Source organism: Aphis gossypii, chromosome 2 (genome assembly GCF_020184175.1).
Source record: "Aphis gossypii isolate Hap1 chromosome 2, ASM2018417v2, whole genome shotgun sequence".
Classification (NCBI taxonomy): domain Eukaryota; kingdom Metazoa; phylum Arthropoda; class Insecta; order Hemiptera; family Aphididae; genus Aphis; species Aphis gossypii.
The window spans coordinates 28,400,072-28,418,020 of NC_065531.1; the positions used below are offsets into that span (position 1 = coordinate 28,400,072).

Below are 17,949 nucleotides of genomic sequence, written 5' to 3' on the forward strand. Positions count from 1 at the left end.
GTATATGGCCAAAACTAAAAAAATCAAAAACCACTTTAAATGTTGGTAGGTTAAAAAGTTTTTTTTGCGTTACCCGAAGGTCGAAATACTAGTAGGGAGGTACTAGTCCTTTTCTTTTATTTCTAAGTAAAATTTTTTGAGATGGCCATTCCTATTCTATAATAATTTAGAAAGGATTCTTTTACAATGTTAAATGTATAGTATTACTTCAATACTTCCTTCCTGTAGTTTATTTCTTATATACTTATCATAATTTTCACTCAGATTATTCTTTATTTATAAAATAATAGTAATGATGTAATAGTTTTGTTTTCATCTTAGATTCTCAGCTGAGTGATTAATGCCAGATTAATGTATTGATTTTAAAAATAATATGATGATGGATATTTTTTATTTTAGTTTCTGAAAAACAAAGAAACATTTTCTAGTAGAAAAAATGCCCGGGTCATTAACTTTGATAGAGGTTATTGAGGTATTAATTAGATTTAGTCAATACTTTTGAGAAATTAAAATTTTAGTTTTTAAAATAATTAGGGAAAAAATAATAGGTAATTAATATATTATAAAGTAAGACCGATTCCGATTTTTTTGTATTAATGTCAATAAACATTTTATGTTTAGATAAAAAGCTTAAACATTTAAAACCGAGTGCTTAAATTGTACTTAAATTACCGTAAATTTATTATTGAATTATTATATGACAATTTGAATACATAATTTTTATGAGTAAGAAATTTTATCGTAAACTGATTTTGTGTAAAAATACTTGTTTTTCCTATGTATATATATATTTTTTTTATTCAGTTGTCACAATAATTTATAACTTATAAGAAACATAATCGAAAAAGGACAACATAATATTATACTAAAATAATAATTTATTTATATCGTAATACTAATTGTAAAATAAATTATTTAAAAAGTCATATAAAAAAAACGCATCATGAAATATACTTTGAGTAGTATACGCTAATAGAACCTATTCGGGTCGTTTTTCGTGATTTACGGTTATATTTAAATTTAACACTTACATTACGTGATGATTTAATCAATAATGAGGTATACTTCACACGTACACAGCAGAGCGATTACTTTTTTCTCTTTTTTTAATATTTGATGATAGGTTTTATTCAAATCGTATGGATTCTTGTATATTTTTAATGTACAATAATTTAGACATACCTAAAATGTAATATAACATAATAGTTATTAACTATTTAGGTACTAGTTGTTTCTGTGTTCTGTTCACTTCATTGCTTGTAAAAAAGTTTACCTCTTATATATAACTTTTTAAAACTTTTTCATCATTAACTGACATTGTGAACATTGTCAGCTCTGTATCCATCGTGTCGCATCGACGCCGCCCGTTAGTGCTATTACTTAGTTTTCGCTTAGTGTTCTATTTGACTTTTTTTTTTTTTGCTCGGACTCTAATTGTGAATTTTTAAATAAGTAGCTTAAAACCTTCCTCGGGGATTGGGATACAAATGCAAAAATAATTTTTCAAATTCCACTGTTAATTCCATAGATTATCGCGTCTAAACAAAACAACAAACTAATTCTTGGATTTATAATATACTATATTAATAATTTTTTATACAGGTATAAGTATAGATATTATACAGGTATGTAATACCTGTATAATATCTATATTCAAGTACAACTGTTTTTAAGATATAATTATTATGTTTTTTAATTGCGAACATTATGGATAAAATAAATAATAATACCCCGCAAGTAACAAGCACCTATATATATTTTTTTAAATAAATAAATATTGAAACATAACTACATAATGTATATTTTGTATTCAATATTCAATGGTAATCCTAATTTATTTGTTGTAACTTGTAATCTATAATTAAATAATAATAATATCATAGTATGGATATGTGTTCGTGTTTTGCATAGTTTTAATTTGTTCACGGATGAAATAGTTTTTGGCATGTTGTTATGACATAAATTAAAAACTATAAAACATGTTATTACAAAATATAAGTATGTATAATATATAATCTGATTTTTCTTTATTTAATTAGTATATTCTAACGAAAATGAATATAATAATAATTAATTGTTACGTTCAAGGCCGTATACTGTACCACAAATATTTGTGTGCTGATAATAATTAATTATACCTATACCCCGTGTGTATATGGTCATAATATCGTACAGAACGTATTATGTGCAAGGATAAATACGTACATTTACGTGACGTGGCAACTTAAATTAACAGTTTCTAAGCAGGCCCATATTGTTTTACGAGTCATGACATGTGATAAGTAAATTAAAATTTAACCGGATACCTATGCGCATAATACAAACGTTGGTTTACCGTACAATTGCCATCAAATGGTCGGCAGGTTAATTTAATTTTCAGCCGTCGTAGAATAGCGGCTGACGGTTCAAAAATCGATTTTCGATCATCGCAGGAATTTACTATACATCATCGCGGACACAACGCTTCATCACTTTTAACATGTGACGGCGGAACGCGGTGTTCCTCTTTATTATATATTATTATAAAAACTGCGTAGAGGCGGAACGGTTTTTTACGAATGATAATGATAAAAAAATTCGCTACTCTTTTTCACGTCCCATTGAGTAAGTTTTCCTTGGGGGCTCGTTTTCACAGCGGACGATCTGGCGGGCTGTCATGGATGTGCTCGAATTCGGATATATATGCGCGGACCACCGACCGTTTTTCCTAGAGCGAGAGAGAGTTCTGTTCATAAAATTTACTGGCCCGAGTGGACTAATGCGCAGAAAAGCCATCTGTTGTGTGAAACTATAGATGGTACCTAAGGGAGTAGATTACACGGATACCGTTTTATAGGTCTCCAGCCGTATAGCTATAGCGCGCCGCAAAAGAAATCAATATAAAGTGTACGCATTACAATAGTCGGATAACCTGTGCAACGATCCGTATATACTTTATCCAATCATAAATATTTTGTATAATAATACCGGTATATCGTTGATAATAATAACGTCGTTTATAAGCCAATATACTACGTATAATACGATGATATTCACATAAAATACATTATATGCGCGGGGCTTATCCATAATCGATTTTTATCTTCGATATTTCTTTCAACAAATGTGATGTTTTACAGTTCCCCTCTGTAGTAATCGGATTAAGATATTCTCAAATTTAATTCTAGTATGAATAAAATTTAAACTCTCTATACTATTGGTGTTTTTTTTTTTGCCGAAACAGACGTTAGTAATGAGGTTTGATTTGAAAGCGCCCCGCAATATTATAATATTATAGTTTTAATGTTATACGTAATAAATATTTACGTATATTGTATATTATCTGAGACGGTGAAAGCTATTTTGCCTCCCCGGGCTAAATTATAAATATCGCCCTATTAAAACTAAATAAATGCTAAAAATGTCGCCCATGGGCGTTGAGACAAAAATTGCTGCCCTGTGCTATCACCCAGGCTGCCCCTGCCTTCCGCCGACCCTGTATATTATAAATATAACGTGAAGTCTTTTTAGCGAATGTGAACTGCTAATCAAATTATGTATACATGTCAAGTAGATAAACCGAACCAAATTCTCGAAGTTCTCTTATAAATATGACAAACACAAAAATATATGGTATATATAGTATATTATAATAAATAATAATACATTGTGGATAGAATTGATGACGAATCCTATACGAAATAATCGAGGAAATAATTATTATTCTCAATTTCTATGTTATAACTAAGTTTGAAGTTTTGAACGTTAAAGTATTTGCATATTTCTTTCATGATATAGGGAATCGGAATCGGAATTTAAAAATATATTTAAATATTTTGTATTTTGTATTTTTGTTTTTTTTTTTTTTGAATTTGTGCTATTTTTACTATTTATAAACCAGCGTTTTAATAAAAGTTTGTTATATTTTATAATTAACAATATTTATTAGTTAGAATGTTTTTATGATATTACATCATAGATGGGAAAAATAACATATTTTGTATTACAAATTTGCGAACAATTTAAAATGCTGTATAACTTCAGCTAGTTATAAATAATAAATAATCGGAACTTTGAGGAAAAACCGCAATTTATAAAATAATACACATACTGTGGCGTAATTATATAATAGTTTATTATATTGTTATACAATATAAGGGCTGTCAAGAGTCATGTGACATATTCGACGATGACTTGGGAAAACATATATTATATCAATAGTGACATTTAGCTGGCTGCTAAAGTTTAGCCTACAGTAGTAGAATAATAATGCTCAATATTTTTTAGTCTATATTGGGTTGTAATTTTACAATTTTAAATTTAGATAAGTCTATAATAGACAAACAATAACAGGATGTTTGGAATCACCGCGACGGTCAGGTGTATAGATTTTAAATTTAATATGTAACTTAATGAATAAAGATATATATATATATATTTACACGTTTTGTAAGTACGTATATGTGAATAATTCACATATCATTTTACATGACATTATCATACTATAACCCCGACTGGTGTTTTGACGTTAGTTTTACCGTCGAAAAATATGACATATGACAACAAACGATGGTGGCTTATTTATAGACACTGCCGTATTGCTGTTTAATGAGAGTATATTATTATTTTATGTGTCTTTATTTTTTTATTTTTTTTATCAAACAATCGCCAAAATTGGTTTTGTAACAGTCTTTTGGATTTGTTACCATTATGCATTTTGAAAGTTTTTATCGTGTACTAGTCCTCCAATTAAATGTTTTAAATAAGTTGCAAAAATCTTGATCCAGCACTGTATAATAGATATATTGAGCATTTTTTCTTACTAAAACCACTACGAGACACATTCGGATGAGAAACGAGTAGTTTTTGATCTTGTCGAATATTAAATACTCATCGGAAGTATAACGAAACACGTCTTGAGTGCACGCTCGGTGCACAACATATATTCAATAGTATATATATACTGTACATAATATAACGTGAAAAGACTATATAATAAAAATCACGTAGTCGTCTTCTTTTGGTCTTCACCGCATGTCAATAATTTAAAATATAAGACACGCACACACGCACAACATACATACATTTATATTATAGTATTATTATTTGGACTTATTGGCTCGTGAAAAGCAAACGAAAAACGACGGGCGCACACGTCGAGCCAGATATCTTCCGGGTCGCAGCACACATGGACGTTGTCGATTCGAATTTTGCGTAACCCCGATAGCCCCTCGAATTATAGGTCATGCGAAACGAAGCTTCAGAGTGCCTCTATCACATTGGACCATATTGTTTGTACATGGACATGTATTAATATAATATTTTATATGTCTAATTTCAAATAATGTTATGTACGCAAAGCATCTGCAACTGATTTTTCTGTACCTACTCGATTTCAGATACTTGTTTAATTTAAATTTAAATATTGTAATACATAACATCGATGAATTTTATTTTTTAATGTTTTGAATTTTTTACGGCGATAAGTGGCGCTCGTTTAAAATTCGAAACTGTATAATATAAATGTGTTTGTGTGTGTGTGTATTATACGTATACGGCATGCGGTGGAGGACGGCCCTATCATCGTATAGTCGTTACAAAGCACATTGTTTGGGCCATGATGATGATCCGAGAGGGGAGCGGGCGGCAGAGGTGGTTGTAAAGTACCGACGATCCCATTAAAATTGGGGTTGTCTCGCAGTGTGATTAATGTTAAATATGATTTATTAACAGCCTTTGGGAGGGCGCAGCGCATAATCCCTGTCAACAAAATTAGCCCGACGGATGAGAAAATATGACGTACTATAATTTCTCGTTTTTATATATATATATTATATATATTTATATACGTAGTTATTATTTTTTTTTTCTATCAAAAAACCGAAAATGTTTAATCTTCCTCTGCTTCGGGTGTGACTGCGAATTTTCACTTAAAGCACGAGAGAGGAGAGATTTATTTTGCCACTTGTGTTATCAGCGTCACTTGCACAGGATAATAATAAATGATTGAAAATTGAATGGACAAGAAATTAAAAATGATATCGTTAAGATGACGGTACAATTTGTTGACATTGTGTACAGGGTTATCAAAACATATAGCTTTAAATCGCCAAAAAAGCGTATTAAACGCATTATAAGCAGTACGTTTGACATTCCGAGCTATGACTAAAAATATAGTAAATTGTTTTGTTTTTTAAATTTTTTATTCCAATATACTTGTACTGTTCAAGGCAATTGAAATGTTTGGTCGTTAGAAAGGAAGAAAAAACTAGACCTTCAAAATATGACATAAAAATAAAATAAATTAAATTATTTAGTCATTTAATTCAGTTGGTATTTAACAGTGAATTATTTACAGCAAAAAATGAAATGTGTACTAATATTATGATCATTGAAATAACGCTTCACCGAAACGTGATGATTCTATTTACGGAAAAATTTATAACATAGAATTTTTAGAGGATAATTTAACTATTCGCCTAGGCCCTAGGATATAAATAAGGGCCTTAATATATAAACTAACCTCACTAGTTTTTTTTTCATATACCTACTAACTTATTTTAATCAAGTTATATAAATTCAAAAAAAATTAATTACTTAAATATTTTCAACTAAGTTTAAAATAAAAATATAACATAATTTTCAAATTATATTATGCTCTACAAATTTAATGATATGTAAATATACTCTAATATTAATTATAAATAAAGTTTATTAAGTATCCGATACGTAGATAAATTAACTATGTTAAGCAAATGTAAAATAGGATAACTCTGTAGTTAAAAAGTGTACTACAAGTGTACACAAGTGTTTCAAAATATCATTTTATTGGGTTTTGAAAGAGTATAGTTAAAGTATAGGAGAATTAAACTAAATACTCGTATATTCATAGAAAAAATAGCTATAGTATAGGTACTTAAATAAAATGTATTTGTTTTTCAAATTGAAGCGTTCATACATCATTCTCCATTTCTATTTGAAACATTAGCTAATCAAATCATGCATTATTAATGTATTTTCTAACTTTTTATAATATATTATTATATACATATAAATTCATTAATTTTAATTAAACCAACCACTTATTTAGTTTAGCATACATTATTTTTTTATTACAACTATTTGACAATCACTAATGAATATTTATTTATACGTTGCTTAAGTGTATAGAGAGGTAACCCGTTTGAAATGACATTATTTTATTTTATCAATATTAAAAATAGTCACCTTTACTTGAATCTCGACTTGAATAAAGTTCTCAATAGTAATATATTTTGTTGAAATTTGAAATACTATGCAAATATAATTTTATTATTGAGTTTTTCGTTTACTTCTCAACATAAAATCATGATCATAATAATTATAAATAACAATAATATTGTTTTTATAGTTTATTATACTAAAAATAGTTTAACTACGAACCATCAACTCAAAAACCTAATTTAGTTATTATTATAATTTATTTTTATAATTATTGGCAAAATCAATAAAGATTATGAGTTCCAATTTAATAATAAAATATAAAAATAGGTATTATGCATACTTATTATAAAAACGCCATTAAATTAAATTTAAATTTTTATATAATATTATATTTTTATGAAAATGTAACTGTTTCGGCCTGATTCTACAAAAGTCAAGTGACACCAAAAGTCTCTAAACTACAACGAAAAAGTTTTAACCACACTCTCCCCAAAGAAGATAAATAATCTAAAAATATGTATGATAAAAATAAATACATAATTTCTGAACTTAAAGTTCAATTCTAACAACGGTTTTCTGATCTTGAAGTAAAATCTGAAAAAATATAATTTTTTCCAAAATCCGTTTAATTATGATATTGAGAAGTTGCCTCGTCCCTATAAATATTAAATGGTAATGATTGACTTACAATGAAATGATGCATTAAAAATCAAATATCACGAAGGCACTTAGATGACAACTTTTACAAATTTCTTTCAGTTAAACGCAAAATTCAAATTTAAAATAAATTACAATTGAATACATATTTGTATATACTATAATTTTTTGAGTGTACAAATTTTTTCTTAAATGAATTACATCAAATTAAAATATACATTGGCTATGTCTGACAAACATTTAAAGCTAATTTTTAAAATTAGAACCAGTAAAATAGAACCTCTATTCAACGAAATATTAGCAGAAAAACGTCAATTTCACACGTTTTATTAATACAAAAATATTATTAAAATTAATACTAAAAGTAAGTACCTATATTTAAAGAAATTAGTATCTGTTTTTATGAAATTAAAAACCAATTATGTTTACAAATGTTGACCCACTGCGATAGCTTTTGATATTTTATGTGGTCCTCAAATAAAGAAGACTCTCGATGTATACAATACATGTTCAATATTTTCAAAGTTAAAAGAAATTTCTTATGCAATTACAGTATGGCGGGCATAATGAATAATATAATATAGGCATGTAACAGTAAGAGTCCAAGTTGGTACATGGTATTGATTTATTAACACTGGGAGGTAAAAAATAAATAAATCGAAAATCATACTAAAAAAGTTTACTAGGTATCGTGTACATGGCAATATCGGAAACCTGTGACACAGCAATGGGCCCCTCAATTGAAATAATATAAATTAAAAATATACCTACGATATGTCAGTTACATATACTAGTAAACGGTCGATAATTTTTTTTACTATACTAGTATTTTATTTTTTAATATATATATAATATAACATCTGCAATCGGATTATACATTTATTTTTCACTTTCGAGTTCTCTGTGTTGTTTAATCCTCTGCAGTCATATAATATAGAGTTTAATTATGTCAGCAGTGTATATAATATATACCTATATACATGTATAGTGGTCATAAATGTAAAAGCTCTTTCAGTCGAGAGCGTGTACACAGTATATACATACACACACACGCGCGCACACACATATTATTACGTATATACTAGGTACGTTTAAAATTTAATTCCATCAGTGTAGCTACTGAAAAAAAAAAAAATTACGATGGTAAACGACTGCGTGGTGTGTCAATGTCGGCGAAACGCGCTCGCGTTTGCCAGCTAAAAGCCTGTCGGCAAACGTGACGCGCCTTCTCCTCTCCTGTTCATCGAGCCGTGAGTCACGGGTATCCTGCGCCCGCGTAACAATAGCTGTCTGCACTACCTTCCCCTCGTCCGCGACGACACAATCCTTTCCTATGTATAATATACCTATTATACTTCTCTTTCCGGCTCGAACACAATATGCATCGCAAGTGTAAGCACACAATTTATATACATACGCCACGACGACGTTGTCACGCACGCACATAATATTATACATGTCTACACATCGATCCGTAATTATAACTGACAGCGCTTCGGACGACAATGATGGAGGTTTCAGCGACACGAGAGGGGGCCTACCCAATATACTTCTCCTAAGTATGCCTATGGTTTGGGTTGGGGACGGAGCTTATATTTTTTTTGGATACAAACTCTGCAAGCCCACGGTTTTACATGCGTGCTTGTCATAATGCTGTATTCCTGTATAATACGATGCGATAAAAGGGCCGATTGCAGGTCGGAATAGGTTGTGTAATAGTGTAATATATATGTATGTGTGTGTGTGTGTGTGTGTGTGTGTGTGTGTGTGTATGTGTGGATTGCGACGGACGAACACACTAAAAACATTTCTTTGACGATGATCAGGCAAGTCTATGCACAAAAATTACGTCAACGACTATATAATATATATCTACATGTGTGAGTGTTTTATATATCGATGTATTATATACCTAGTATAATTTACGAGAAATTGCACGCACAAATGCACATCACGTGACTATATATACCAAAATAAATTTTACTTAAATCGGCGCCACCTGCAGTCGTATCAAATTACACAACGTGAATATGATAAAATAAAATAAATACGCTTACTGACACATAATACGTGCAATGATGTTTGATGCGAATTGTGATAGCCAATCGATGTACTCGATGTAGTACAGTCATTTTTTTTTCGTCAATATCTCGTCAGAACGAAACGACCACAAAATCGGAAAATGTTTTCGACTCTGTACCGGGATGTTTTAGCTTGCATCAGCGTAATATTAGTATATTACATAACAATATACGCCCATATACTTACGTATTTTCCCCGACCACTCACCGAATCTACTATAACCACGGTTCGAAACACAGTAAAAGCTCTGCTTTCAGTCGATCGTGGTAACGTACGTATAATATTATTCTAAGACTGGTACTATAGCTGAAACGGTGCCAAGCAGTTTGGACGAATAACCCATTTTGGCTATGCGAGTGTTGGGAAACGACAAAGCATTGCGTCGTGGTTTGAAAATCATAAAATAACAATAATAATAATAATAATAATAATAATAATACATATATATATATACATTTATTTTACAACCAACAGCATTCATTTTTTATTCAACGTGGTATAATATTACCACGCGTACCTTCGTAATATTATAATATACAAACATCCACTCGGAACCATACGTCATATACCATGTTATCACGAGTGGGACCCTGGTGGATAAAAGTTTCAGCAAATCGAAAAGGTGTGCACACTAACGCAAAAGACACCGGATATCGGGAAAGCATAATATACATATTATAATATACTCAGCAGACTAATAATATAAGATTGAAAATAACGTTTCTGGGGTTCGGTCGCGTCACGCGAGGGAGAGACCATGACGAGTCATAAAAATTAACCATCCCATCACGTTCACACGTCTGCCATTATTAACGACACATATTACAGACAGACCGCGGGTATCGTGTATAAAGGTATATTAGGTATATTAATTATTATTATTATATTGTTATTATAATTGTATAGGCCATCGACTAAAGCGAAACCGACGTGCCACATGACGAATCGAAATTATAATGTAGATACTTTGAGCGAAACAATATAGTATTTTATCTGCAGGGGGTACCTTCTCGGGATAAATGAAATATTCTCATCTCATTTTTTTTTCGATGACATCAAATAGACATATAATAAATCGTCGACTGCGAGAAGCTGCTCGAAAATACGTTCATTTGACTATTATAATAATATTATATAATAGTCAAAATTGGTTTTTGATTCCTTCGATACTAAAATCCTCGGAAACAAGCTCATGCAGAAGTTTTTACTTTAATGGTAGTTGTCGCGTTTCTTCGGAAATATTCAAACAGTTTCGATAAAACGCATAATACTTAGATTTCTGTATTCTAGAAACGAAACAAAATTCATATGACTACTGACGATCGAAAAAATTAAACTGCAGTCTGTAGACGACAAGACTAGACATTGTTACACAAAGAGTAGTTAGGTATACAGAAAAGTATGTACCTATAATAGCAAACTATGAATTGAACTGCCAATTAATAAAATGCCAATATACCTACCTAATAATATGAGTTCACGTAATCGTAAGGAAGTCGAAACGTCTGCAGTTCATCGCGCTACACTGCTAATCCTAATCGTATTAGCAGCTGTACAGCATATTATATGTATACAATATAAGTATTAAAAGTACAAAAAAAAAAAAAAAACAAAATGTACAGTCCTGTTTTTCCTATATATTATGGTTTTTTCCTCTTTCGACAATAATAATACATGAATAATGGACGACGTAACCTGTTATTCCTCAAACCCTCAACCCCGCGCGAATGAGAGATGGTAATTGATGAAATCCGATATTAATTCGCAGCTGTCATCCTCGGTACGAGATAAGCCCGGTTGATGGATGCCCGGATAAAGACCCCAGTGTGTTGGAGCACAGTGCGTGTGTTTGTGTACGTGCGTGCGAGCCGAGTTTTCTGCACACACAACAGGGTTTTGAATTACTACCTGTCAACTACTGTAAAGCACTCATCCCTCTTTACGGGCGCAAGACCGATATTATAACGCATGCGATGTTTGACACCTCCAATAACACGACAACGACGACGACGACGACGACGACGGCGGCGGCGACTGTTGTACGCCGACACCCTGCACGCGCGCTCGCGGGCCTGTTGACAATTATTACCTTCTATTATAATATTATTCGAAAACCCTATTTCTATTCGAAACACTATATTTGTACAGATTAGCGCACACCGACATCGAAATATAACAATAACATAATGTGACGATTATAATACTCGATTTTTTTTTTCTGTCGATTATCTCGGATCGCGCGCATTGTCACACACATTCGTTATTATATATTATGTATTTTTTTTTAATTTGGAGTAAACCGTATAATACCGGCCCGAGAATAATCGAATTTCACTGCGCGCGCCTGCAGCATTGTGCTCGATAATAATATTATTGTACAAACGTTTTACGGTATCGAATTGCTGCCGCTGTATATATACACATAAATGCAGCCACGGTAGTAGCTGGTACCTAATGCAATACAATATGATGTTTTTATTATCGCTTTTATTATCACGAGCGTTGTATTAACCCAGTGTACTTAATGGCGAATCTGCTGCAATATTCGCGTTATATGCAGCTATTACCCATGTATGGTGTACCTTTAAATGTTATACTGTTGAAAATTACTAGGTTCACAGTTCGTTGTAATATTATTGTTATTGTATTTCACATGTGTACCGTATATTACGGTGTTAATCCAGTAACGTTGAAAAACGTATAAAAAACATCAATATTATGAATAGATATAACCTAGTATATAACTTTAAAAAATTGTTATGTAGGTACTCGTTATTATGCATACTCGGCGGCTAAAGAATTCATTAATCTAATATAGGAGATTACTTTTGATAGTATATTTAATACGACAAGGAATGAATCTATTAAGAAAAAATATTCACGAACTCGCTTTTAAAAGTATATCGTCGACTGTTCGGTACTTATTGAAAATATAAGACATTAAAATCGAATATTAATATCTATTTTGTATTTTCACAATAATACATTTGTTTAGTTACTACTTTATGATTTGTAACGCGTTTGTCGTTTACTCGGGCGTTTTGTGCCTATGTGGCTGCTGTTAGTTTGTTTCGTCATGATAATAATATATTCGTTACTCATACGATTCGAAATCGTCTCACCAACCAACGGTAACTTATTCCCTGAAGTTCATAACATCCTATCTACACACTACGCAAAAGTTATAGGTATCTGTTTTTATAAAATTATATGATTACATGATTATTAATACGAGACTTAAAAAAAATATACATTTGTTAACTTTAGCATACAAGTAATGAGATGTGTATAATAAATGAAATAATCAACTTTTAATAAAATGTGATTTTAAATATTTAAAGTATACATTGAATGTCATTAATACTTATAGGTATTTAATATAAAATATAAAATTATTAATGCCTATTTTACACATACGATATCATACATAATGTAATTATAAAATAAATACTTCTTTGTATTAATATATTGTAAATGTGTAAAATAGTGATATTTCTATGGACCGTATTTAGTATTTTTTATTGATATCATTCAATATTTACTTTTTTTTTTTTACAAATATAATATTTGAAAAGTTATACAATATAATTGATAATTTGTATCTTCAAGGTTACATTAGATGTAATGCATTAGAGAGCTTTAAATACTACATGAAAACGTATACAGTTCAAATAATAATGATCTTTAGACTTACCTTAACTAATATTGTGATGCTAGAATTCCTTTTGAGCACAGCACTTAAAAAAAAAAAATTGAAAATAAAAATAAAAAATACAAAATTTATCACTTGTTGTATATCAGCTGTGATATGAGTGACATCAAATTATCTTATCACCGAACAGTTAATACAGTCAAGGCGTGTTAACTATCATAAATACACCTTGAACAGTGAACACTGCATACACTTTCACTCCAAATAGTTATTTTATGTTTATAAGATGTTTAAGTGTGGCCAACCTTCAGATATAAATAAGTATTGTAAACATTAGCACTGTTAAATTCGAAAATTATAAAATAAATTCTTCTAACGATGGATATTAATTTAAGCAAAGTTAAACATTATACCTTTTCATTCCACTTTAAGTTATCATATTATAAACAATATCTTTTTTTTATATATAATAATATATTTCAATCAGAAAATTTTAACTTAATCTGACGAATAAAATAATGACCAAAACATACATTTCCTTGCTATCACTTCCCTTACAAATCAATTTTTTTTTCAAAAATAACTGTTAGTTGTTTATAGAGCAGAGATTGATGAACCAAACCGTTTGAAAAATGTCGAGTGGTTGGGGGGAAAAGTTTCTAACTTGTTAATTCAAAACGACTGCCCGCCTTCCCTTCCGTCATACCATGACGACAACAAAGACGTAGTTGGGACATCTCCAACCGCGCAAGCACAATACCGTGGTGATCAGAGGATTTCGACTGTGACGCAATAAAATGATCATTACGTCTAGAGCTATTCGTATCACATGTCTTGGGCGTACCTAATTAAAAAAAAAAAGAAAAAAGAATACCAATGAAAAGAATAACCGACGTAGGTTTACCTCGCACCACAACCGATATCATAACATGTTATTATATTTATATACCAAACACATAGACTAATATTACTACGAGCTATAATATAATGTTATTATAATATATAGTGTTGAATAGAATTATATACGTATAATTACAGTGCATTGTGTTCCTGGCCCTGTATTGTTTTTTTTACCTCTTGCTCTTTGTCATCATGTCCCGGCAGTAGCGGCGTCAGTAAGTTCACCGAATGATTAATGGTAATTATTATGATTATGATTTCATGCAATGTAGATATAATATGTTTTTTTTTTTTACTTATTTATATCCGATATACACGCAAACCCGCCGTGCCAAAGCAACAGTTATTAAAAATTGGGTCGTTAAACTCGTCGTCATCCTAGACATATTATATTATTATCAAGCGATATTATGTCGCAAGACGTTCTCCTCCTCCCGCAAGGTACGCAGTTTGTCTGTCAAAAGCTCTACCAACTCGACTGAAACGAATAAAAAAAAAAAATGAAATATTTAATTAGAATTAAACGTCTGTATTAAGTGTTGGTATTATGCATGAGGAAAAAGTACTTTACTGTTGTATTATAATATATTAAATATATATTTACACACACACGAGCGCGCGCGCCCGACTGCAAGCCCAGAATTGCTATATATATACACAGTCTATTATACATATTATTGTTATGAAGTTAAAAATGAAACGTTAAAAACCATGTTAAAAAGTGGTTTGTGTTTGATTTTGACGGTATGAGTATAATGCGTAAGTTTTACTCGATAACGGTGCCTTGGTGAACCTTACTAATAATAAAAATTATAATAATATTATTAACATGGAAAGATGAGCACTGATTCGGTTTTATCGAGTATACGATTACCAGCAATTTGTATGATAATAATTTTGTTTAACTTATATAATATTATATAATTGATTATGTATATTCTATATATATATATATATATTATATATAGAGACAGAGACCAGTTGTAACTTGTAATATAAAATAATATTATATACGCTTTACACCAGAGGTTCCCAAACTATGAGTCGCGCTATATTTTTATATTAAAAATAAATATATATTTTTTTTAAAAGCAACTGATTCACTAAAAAGATAGGTCATTTATTGATATTGTGGATCGCCAAACTTTAAAAAATTCCCAAAATGGGTCGTACAATAAAAAGTTTGGGAACCTCTGCTTTACACACTACACATTACTCGAATAATTTTTTTTTAACATGAATTACCAAACTACATGGACACAAAGCGATAAAACGTGGTTAAGCAGAAAAATGAGTAGGTATCACAGAAAATTATTTATGTGAAAAACTTACAATTTGCAATATCTCTTAATAAATTTTATCTAATATGTAACGATACACATATTTTATATATTTTTAAAAAAACAATGTACATAAACATACGGATAGACGATAGTCATATTATTTTTGTTTAAATTTGTGATGCTCTCATTTGTACATAGATACTTACCCACTTTCAGTCAAGAATTTATACATCGTATATAATATAATGTTTAGTAACACTATTTACTTCTAAAATTAAACAGAAATTTCTGAAATTCTTGTTAATACTCGTAAATTGCCAAGTAATATTCATAGGATTGCTTTTTATAACATTTATAATAATATATATATACATATATATTATATTATAGATATATATTTTTTTTTAATTGAACATAAAACACATTAACAACAAATAATTATTAGAATTTTGGTACATAATAATATGTAGTTGACTAGATATAAAAAAATATTATTATTATAATGATCATTTATATTATACTAAAAGTAAATCTATAGACTTAGAGTAAAGTTAACTAAATATTGTAATTGTATAGGGTGTCTCAGCAGAAGCGCATATTTTAAGGACTCCGAGATTTTTTTGTTTCTGGGTTGGCTGCTTTGTTCCAATGTTTTTCTTATTTTATAACATCTCCCATTTGTCTTCGTAAAGCAGTTTTAGGCATTCGTCACTATGGAGAGGTTTACAGTGGAATAAAGCGTAATAATAGTGAAAACGCACTATAAGTGCACAGAATGTTGCTGAAACCTTGCGAAAGCTTCGGACGATTTTCGGGCAACACTGAGCCAGTTTTCTAGAATTTGACTAACAAACGAGTTACAGTCGCTCACAAAGGCGCATTTTTTCGTCCGAAGATCGTTTGTTAAAAATATTGGAATAAAGTAGCCAACTCAGAAACAAAAAAATCCTGGCGTCCTCAAAATATGCGCTTCTTCTGGGAAATTCTATATTGACTATATTATAGGTATATATAATATCATACAATAATATAATATTTTATTCTATAAGTCGATTTTTCTTAGAACGGTTAATAAATTTGAGATGTTATCAATGTCTGATCCTAATGCTTGTCCACATTAAGTATTTATTAAAGTCGTCGATGTATTGATAACACTCTATTAGTATATTCTTGACTGTTAAAATAATCCCACTGGTTGTATACTGAAAAGATTTATCTTAGCCACAAAGAGCTCGAGTGTTAGCCTTAAAAGCCTCTCTGGAAAACCAAACTAAAATATCAAATAACTAAAATTTCCATTGTAAATCTTATAATGTCTGTTTGAGCACCTCCCGTGGTTGGGCCTATCACTTTTTTAAAGTAACCTATGTCCTTTCTCGGTGTCTAAACTATTTATGTACCAAATTTGATTTAAATCGATTCAGTAGTTTCGGAGCCTATTTGATACAAACAAACAATCAAATCTTTCACTCTATAATTTTAGTGTAGACTGTAGATGATCATAAATCTACGAATATTTTACCGTAGATTGTATATATACTTGATTTAACTAAAATATTACAGTTAAGTTTGATTGGCAATGTTGTATGAAATAATTTGATAGTTATTTTTTTATAAATAATCAAAACAGTAGGTATTGGAAAATATAATTTATATACTTTATTTAGTTATTTTATATAGCATTTTTTGTTTTAGTTATCGTTGAAACACAACTAATATACAGCAAAAAATTACAATAATCATAACGATATAAAATCATAAAATTATTCATGTTATTAATTTGTAAGGTACTCGATAAAAATAACTCGCCACATACCATTAGACTTGTATAATCACAATCCATAAACCTTTTACTAATAGTATGGCTATGGTTATAATAAAAGTGTTGTGTAGCTAATATCGAAATATATAATCTGTATTATACGGCTATGTAATATTGTAAATGTTTTCAAACTCAAATTGCATTCGGATTCTAACAGCATTTTTCTGAACGACCAACGTTCTAATAATATTCCCCGTTTAGTGGTTCTGTACCATGCGGTGAATAAATTAACACTAAATTAGTTTAATGACACACAACATTACAATAATCAACAACGGTACCACGCTACCGTATAATAATATTATACATCATACCGTGTATCATTATTGTTTTATTGGATAGCTTAGTACGATTGCGTATTATTTTTTTAT

General features: G+C 30.1%; 1 protein-coding gene across 1 annotated transcript in view; it reads right to left on the reverse strand.

Moving 5' to 3' along the window:
• LOC126549667 (glyoxylate reductase/hydroxypyruvate reductase-like) overlaps positions 1-13,777 on the reverse strand; it is a 30,630-nt gene extending 16,853 nt beyond the window's left edge. Inside the window, exon 1 of the mRNA XM_050199599.1 lies at positions 13,616-13,777. The gene's annotated coding sequence lies outside the window, so the exon portion shown is untranslated. The remainder of the gene's footprint in view (positions 1-13,615) is intronic.
• Positions 13,778-17,949: the final 4,172 nt, after the last annotated feature.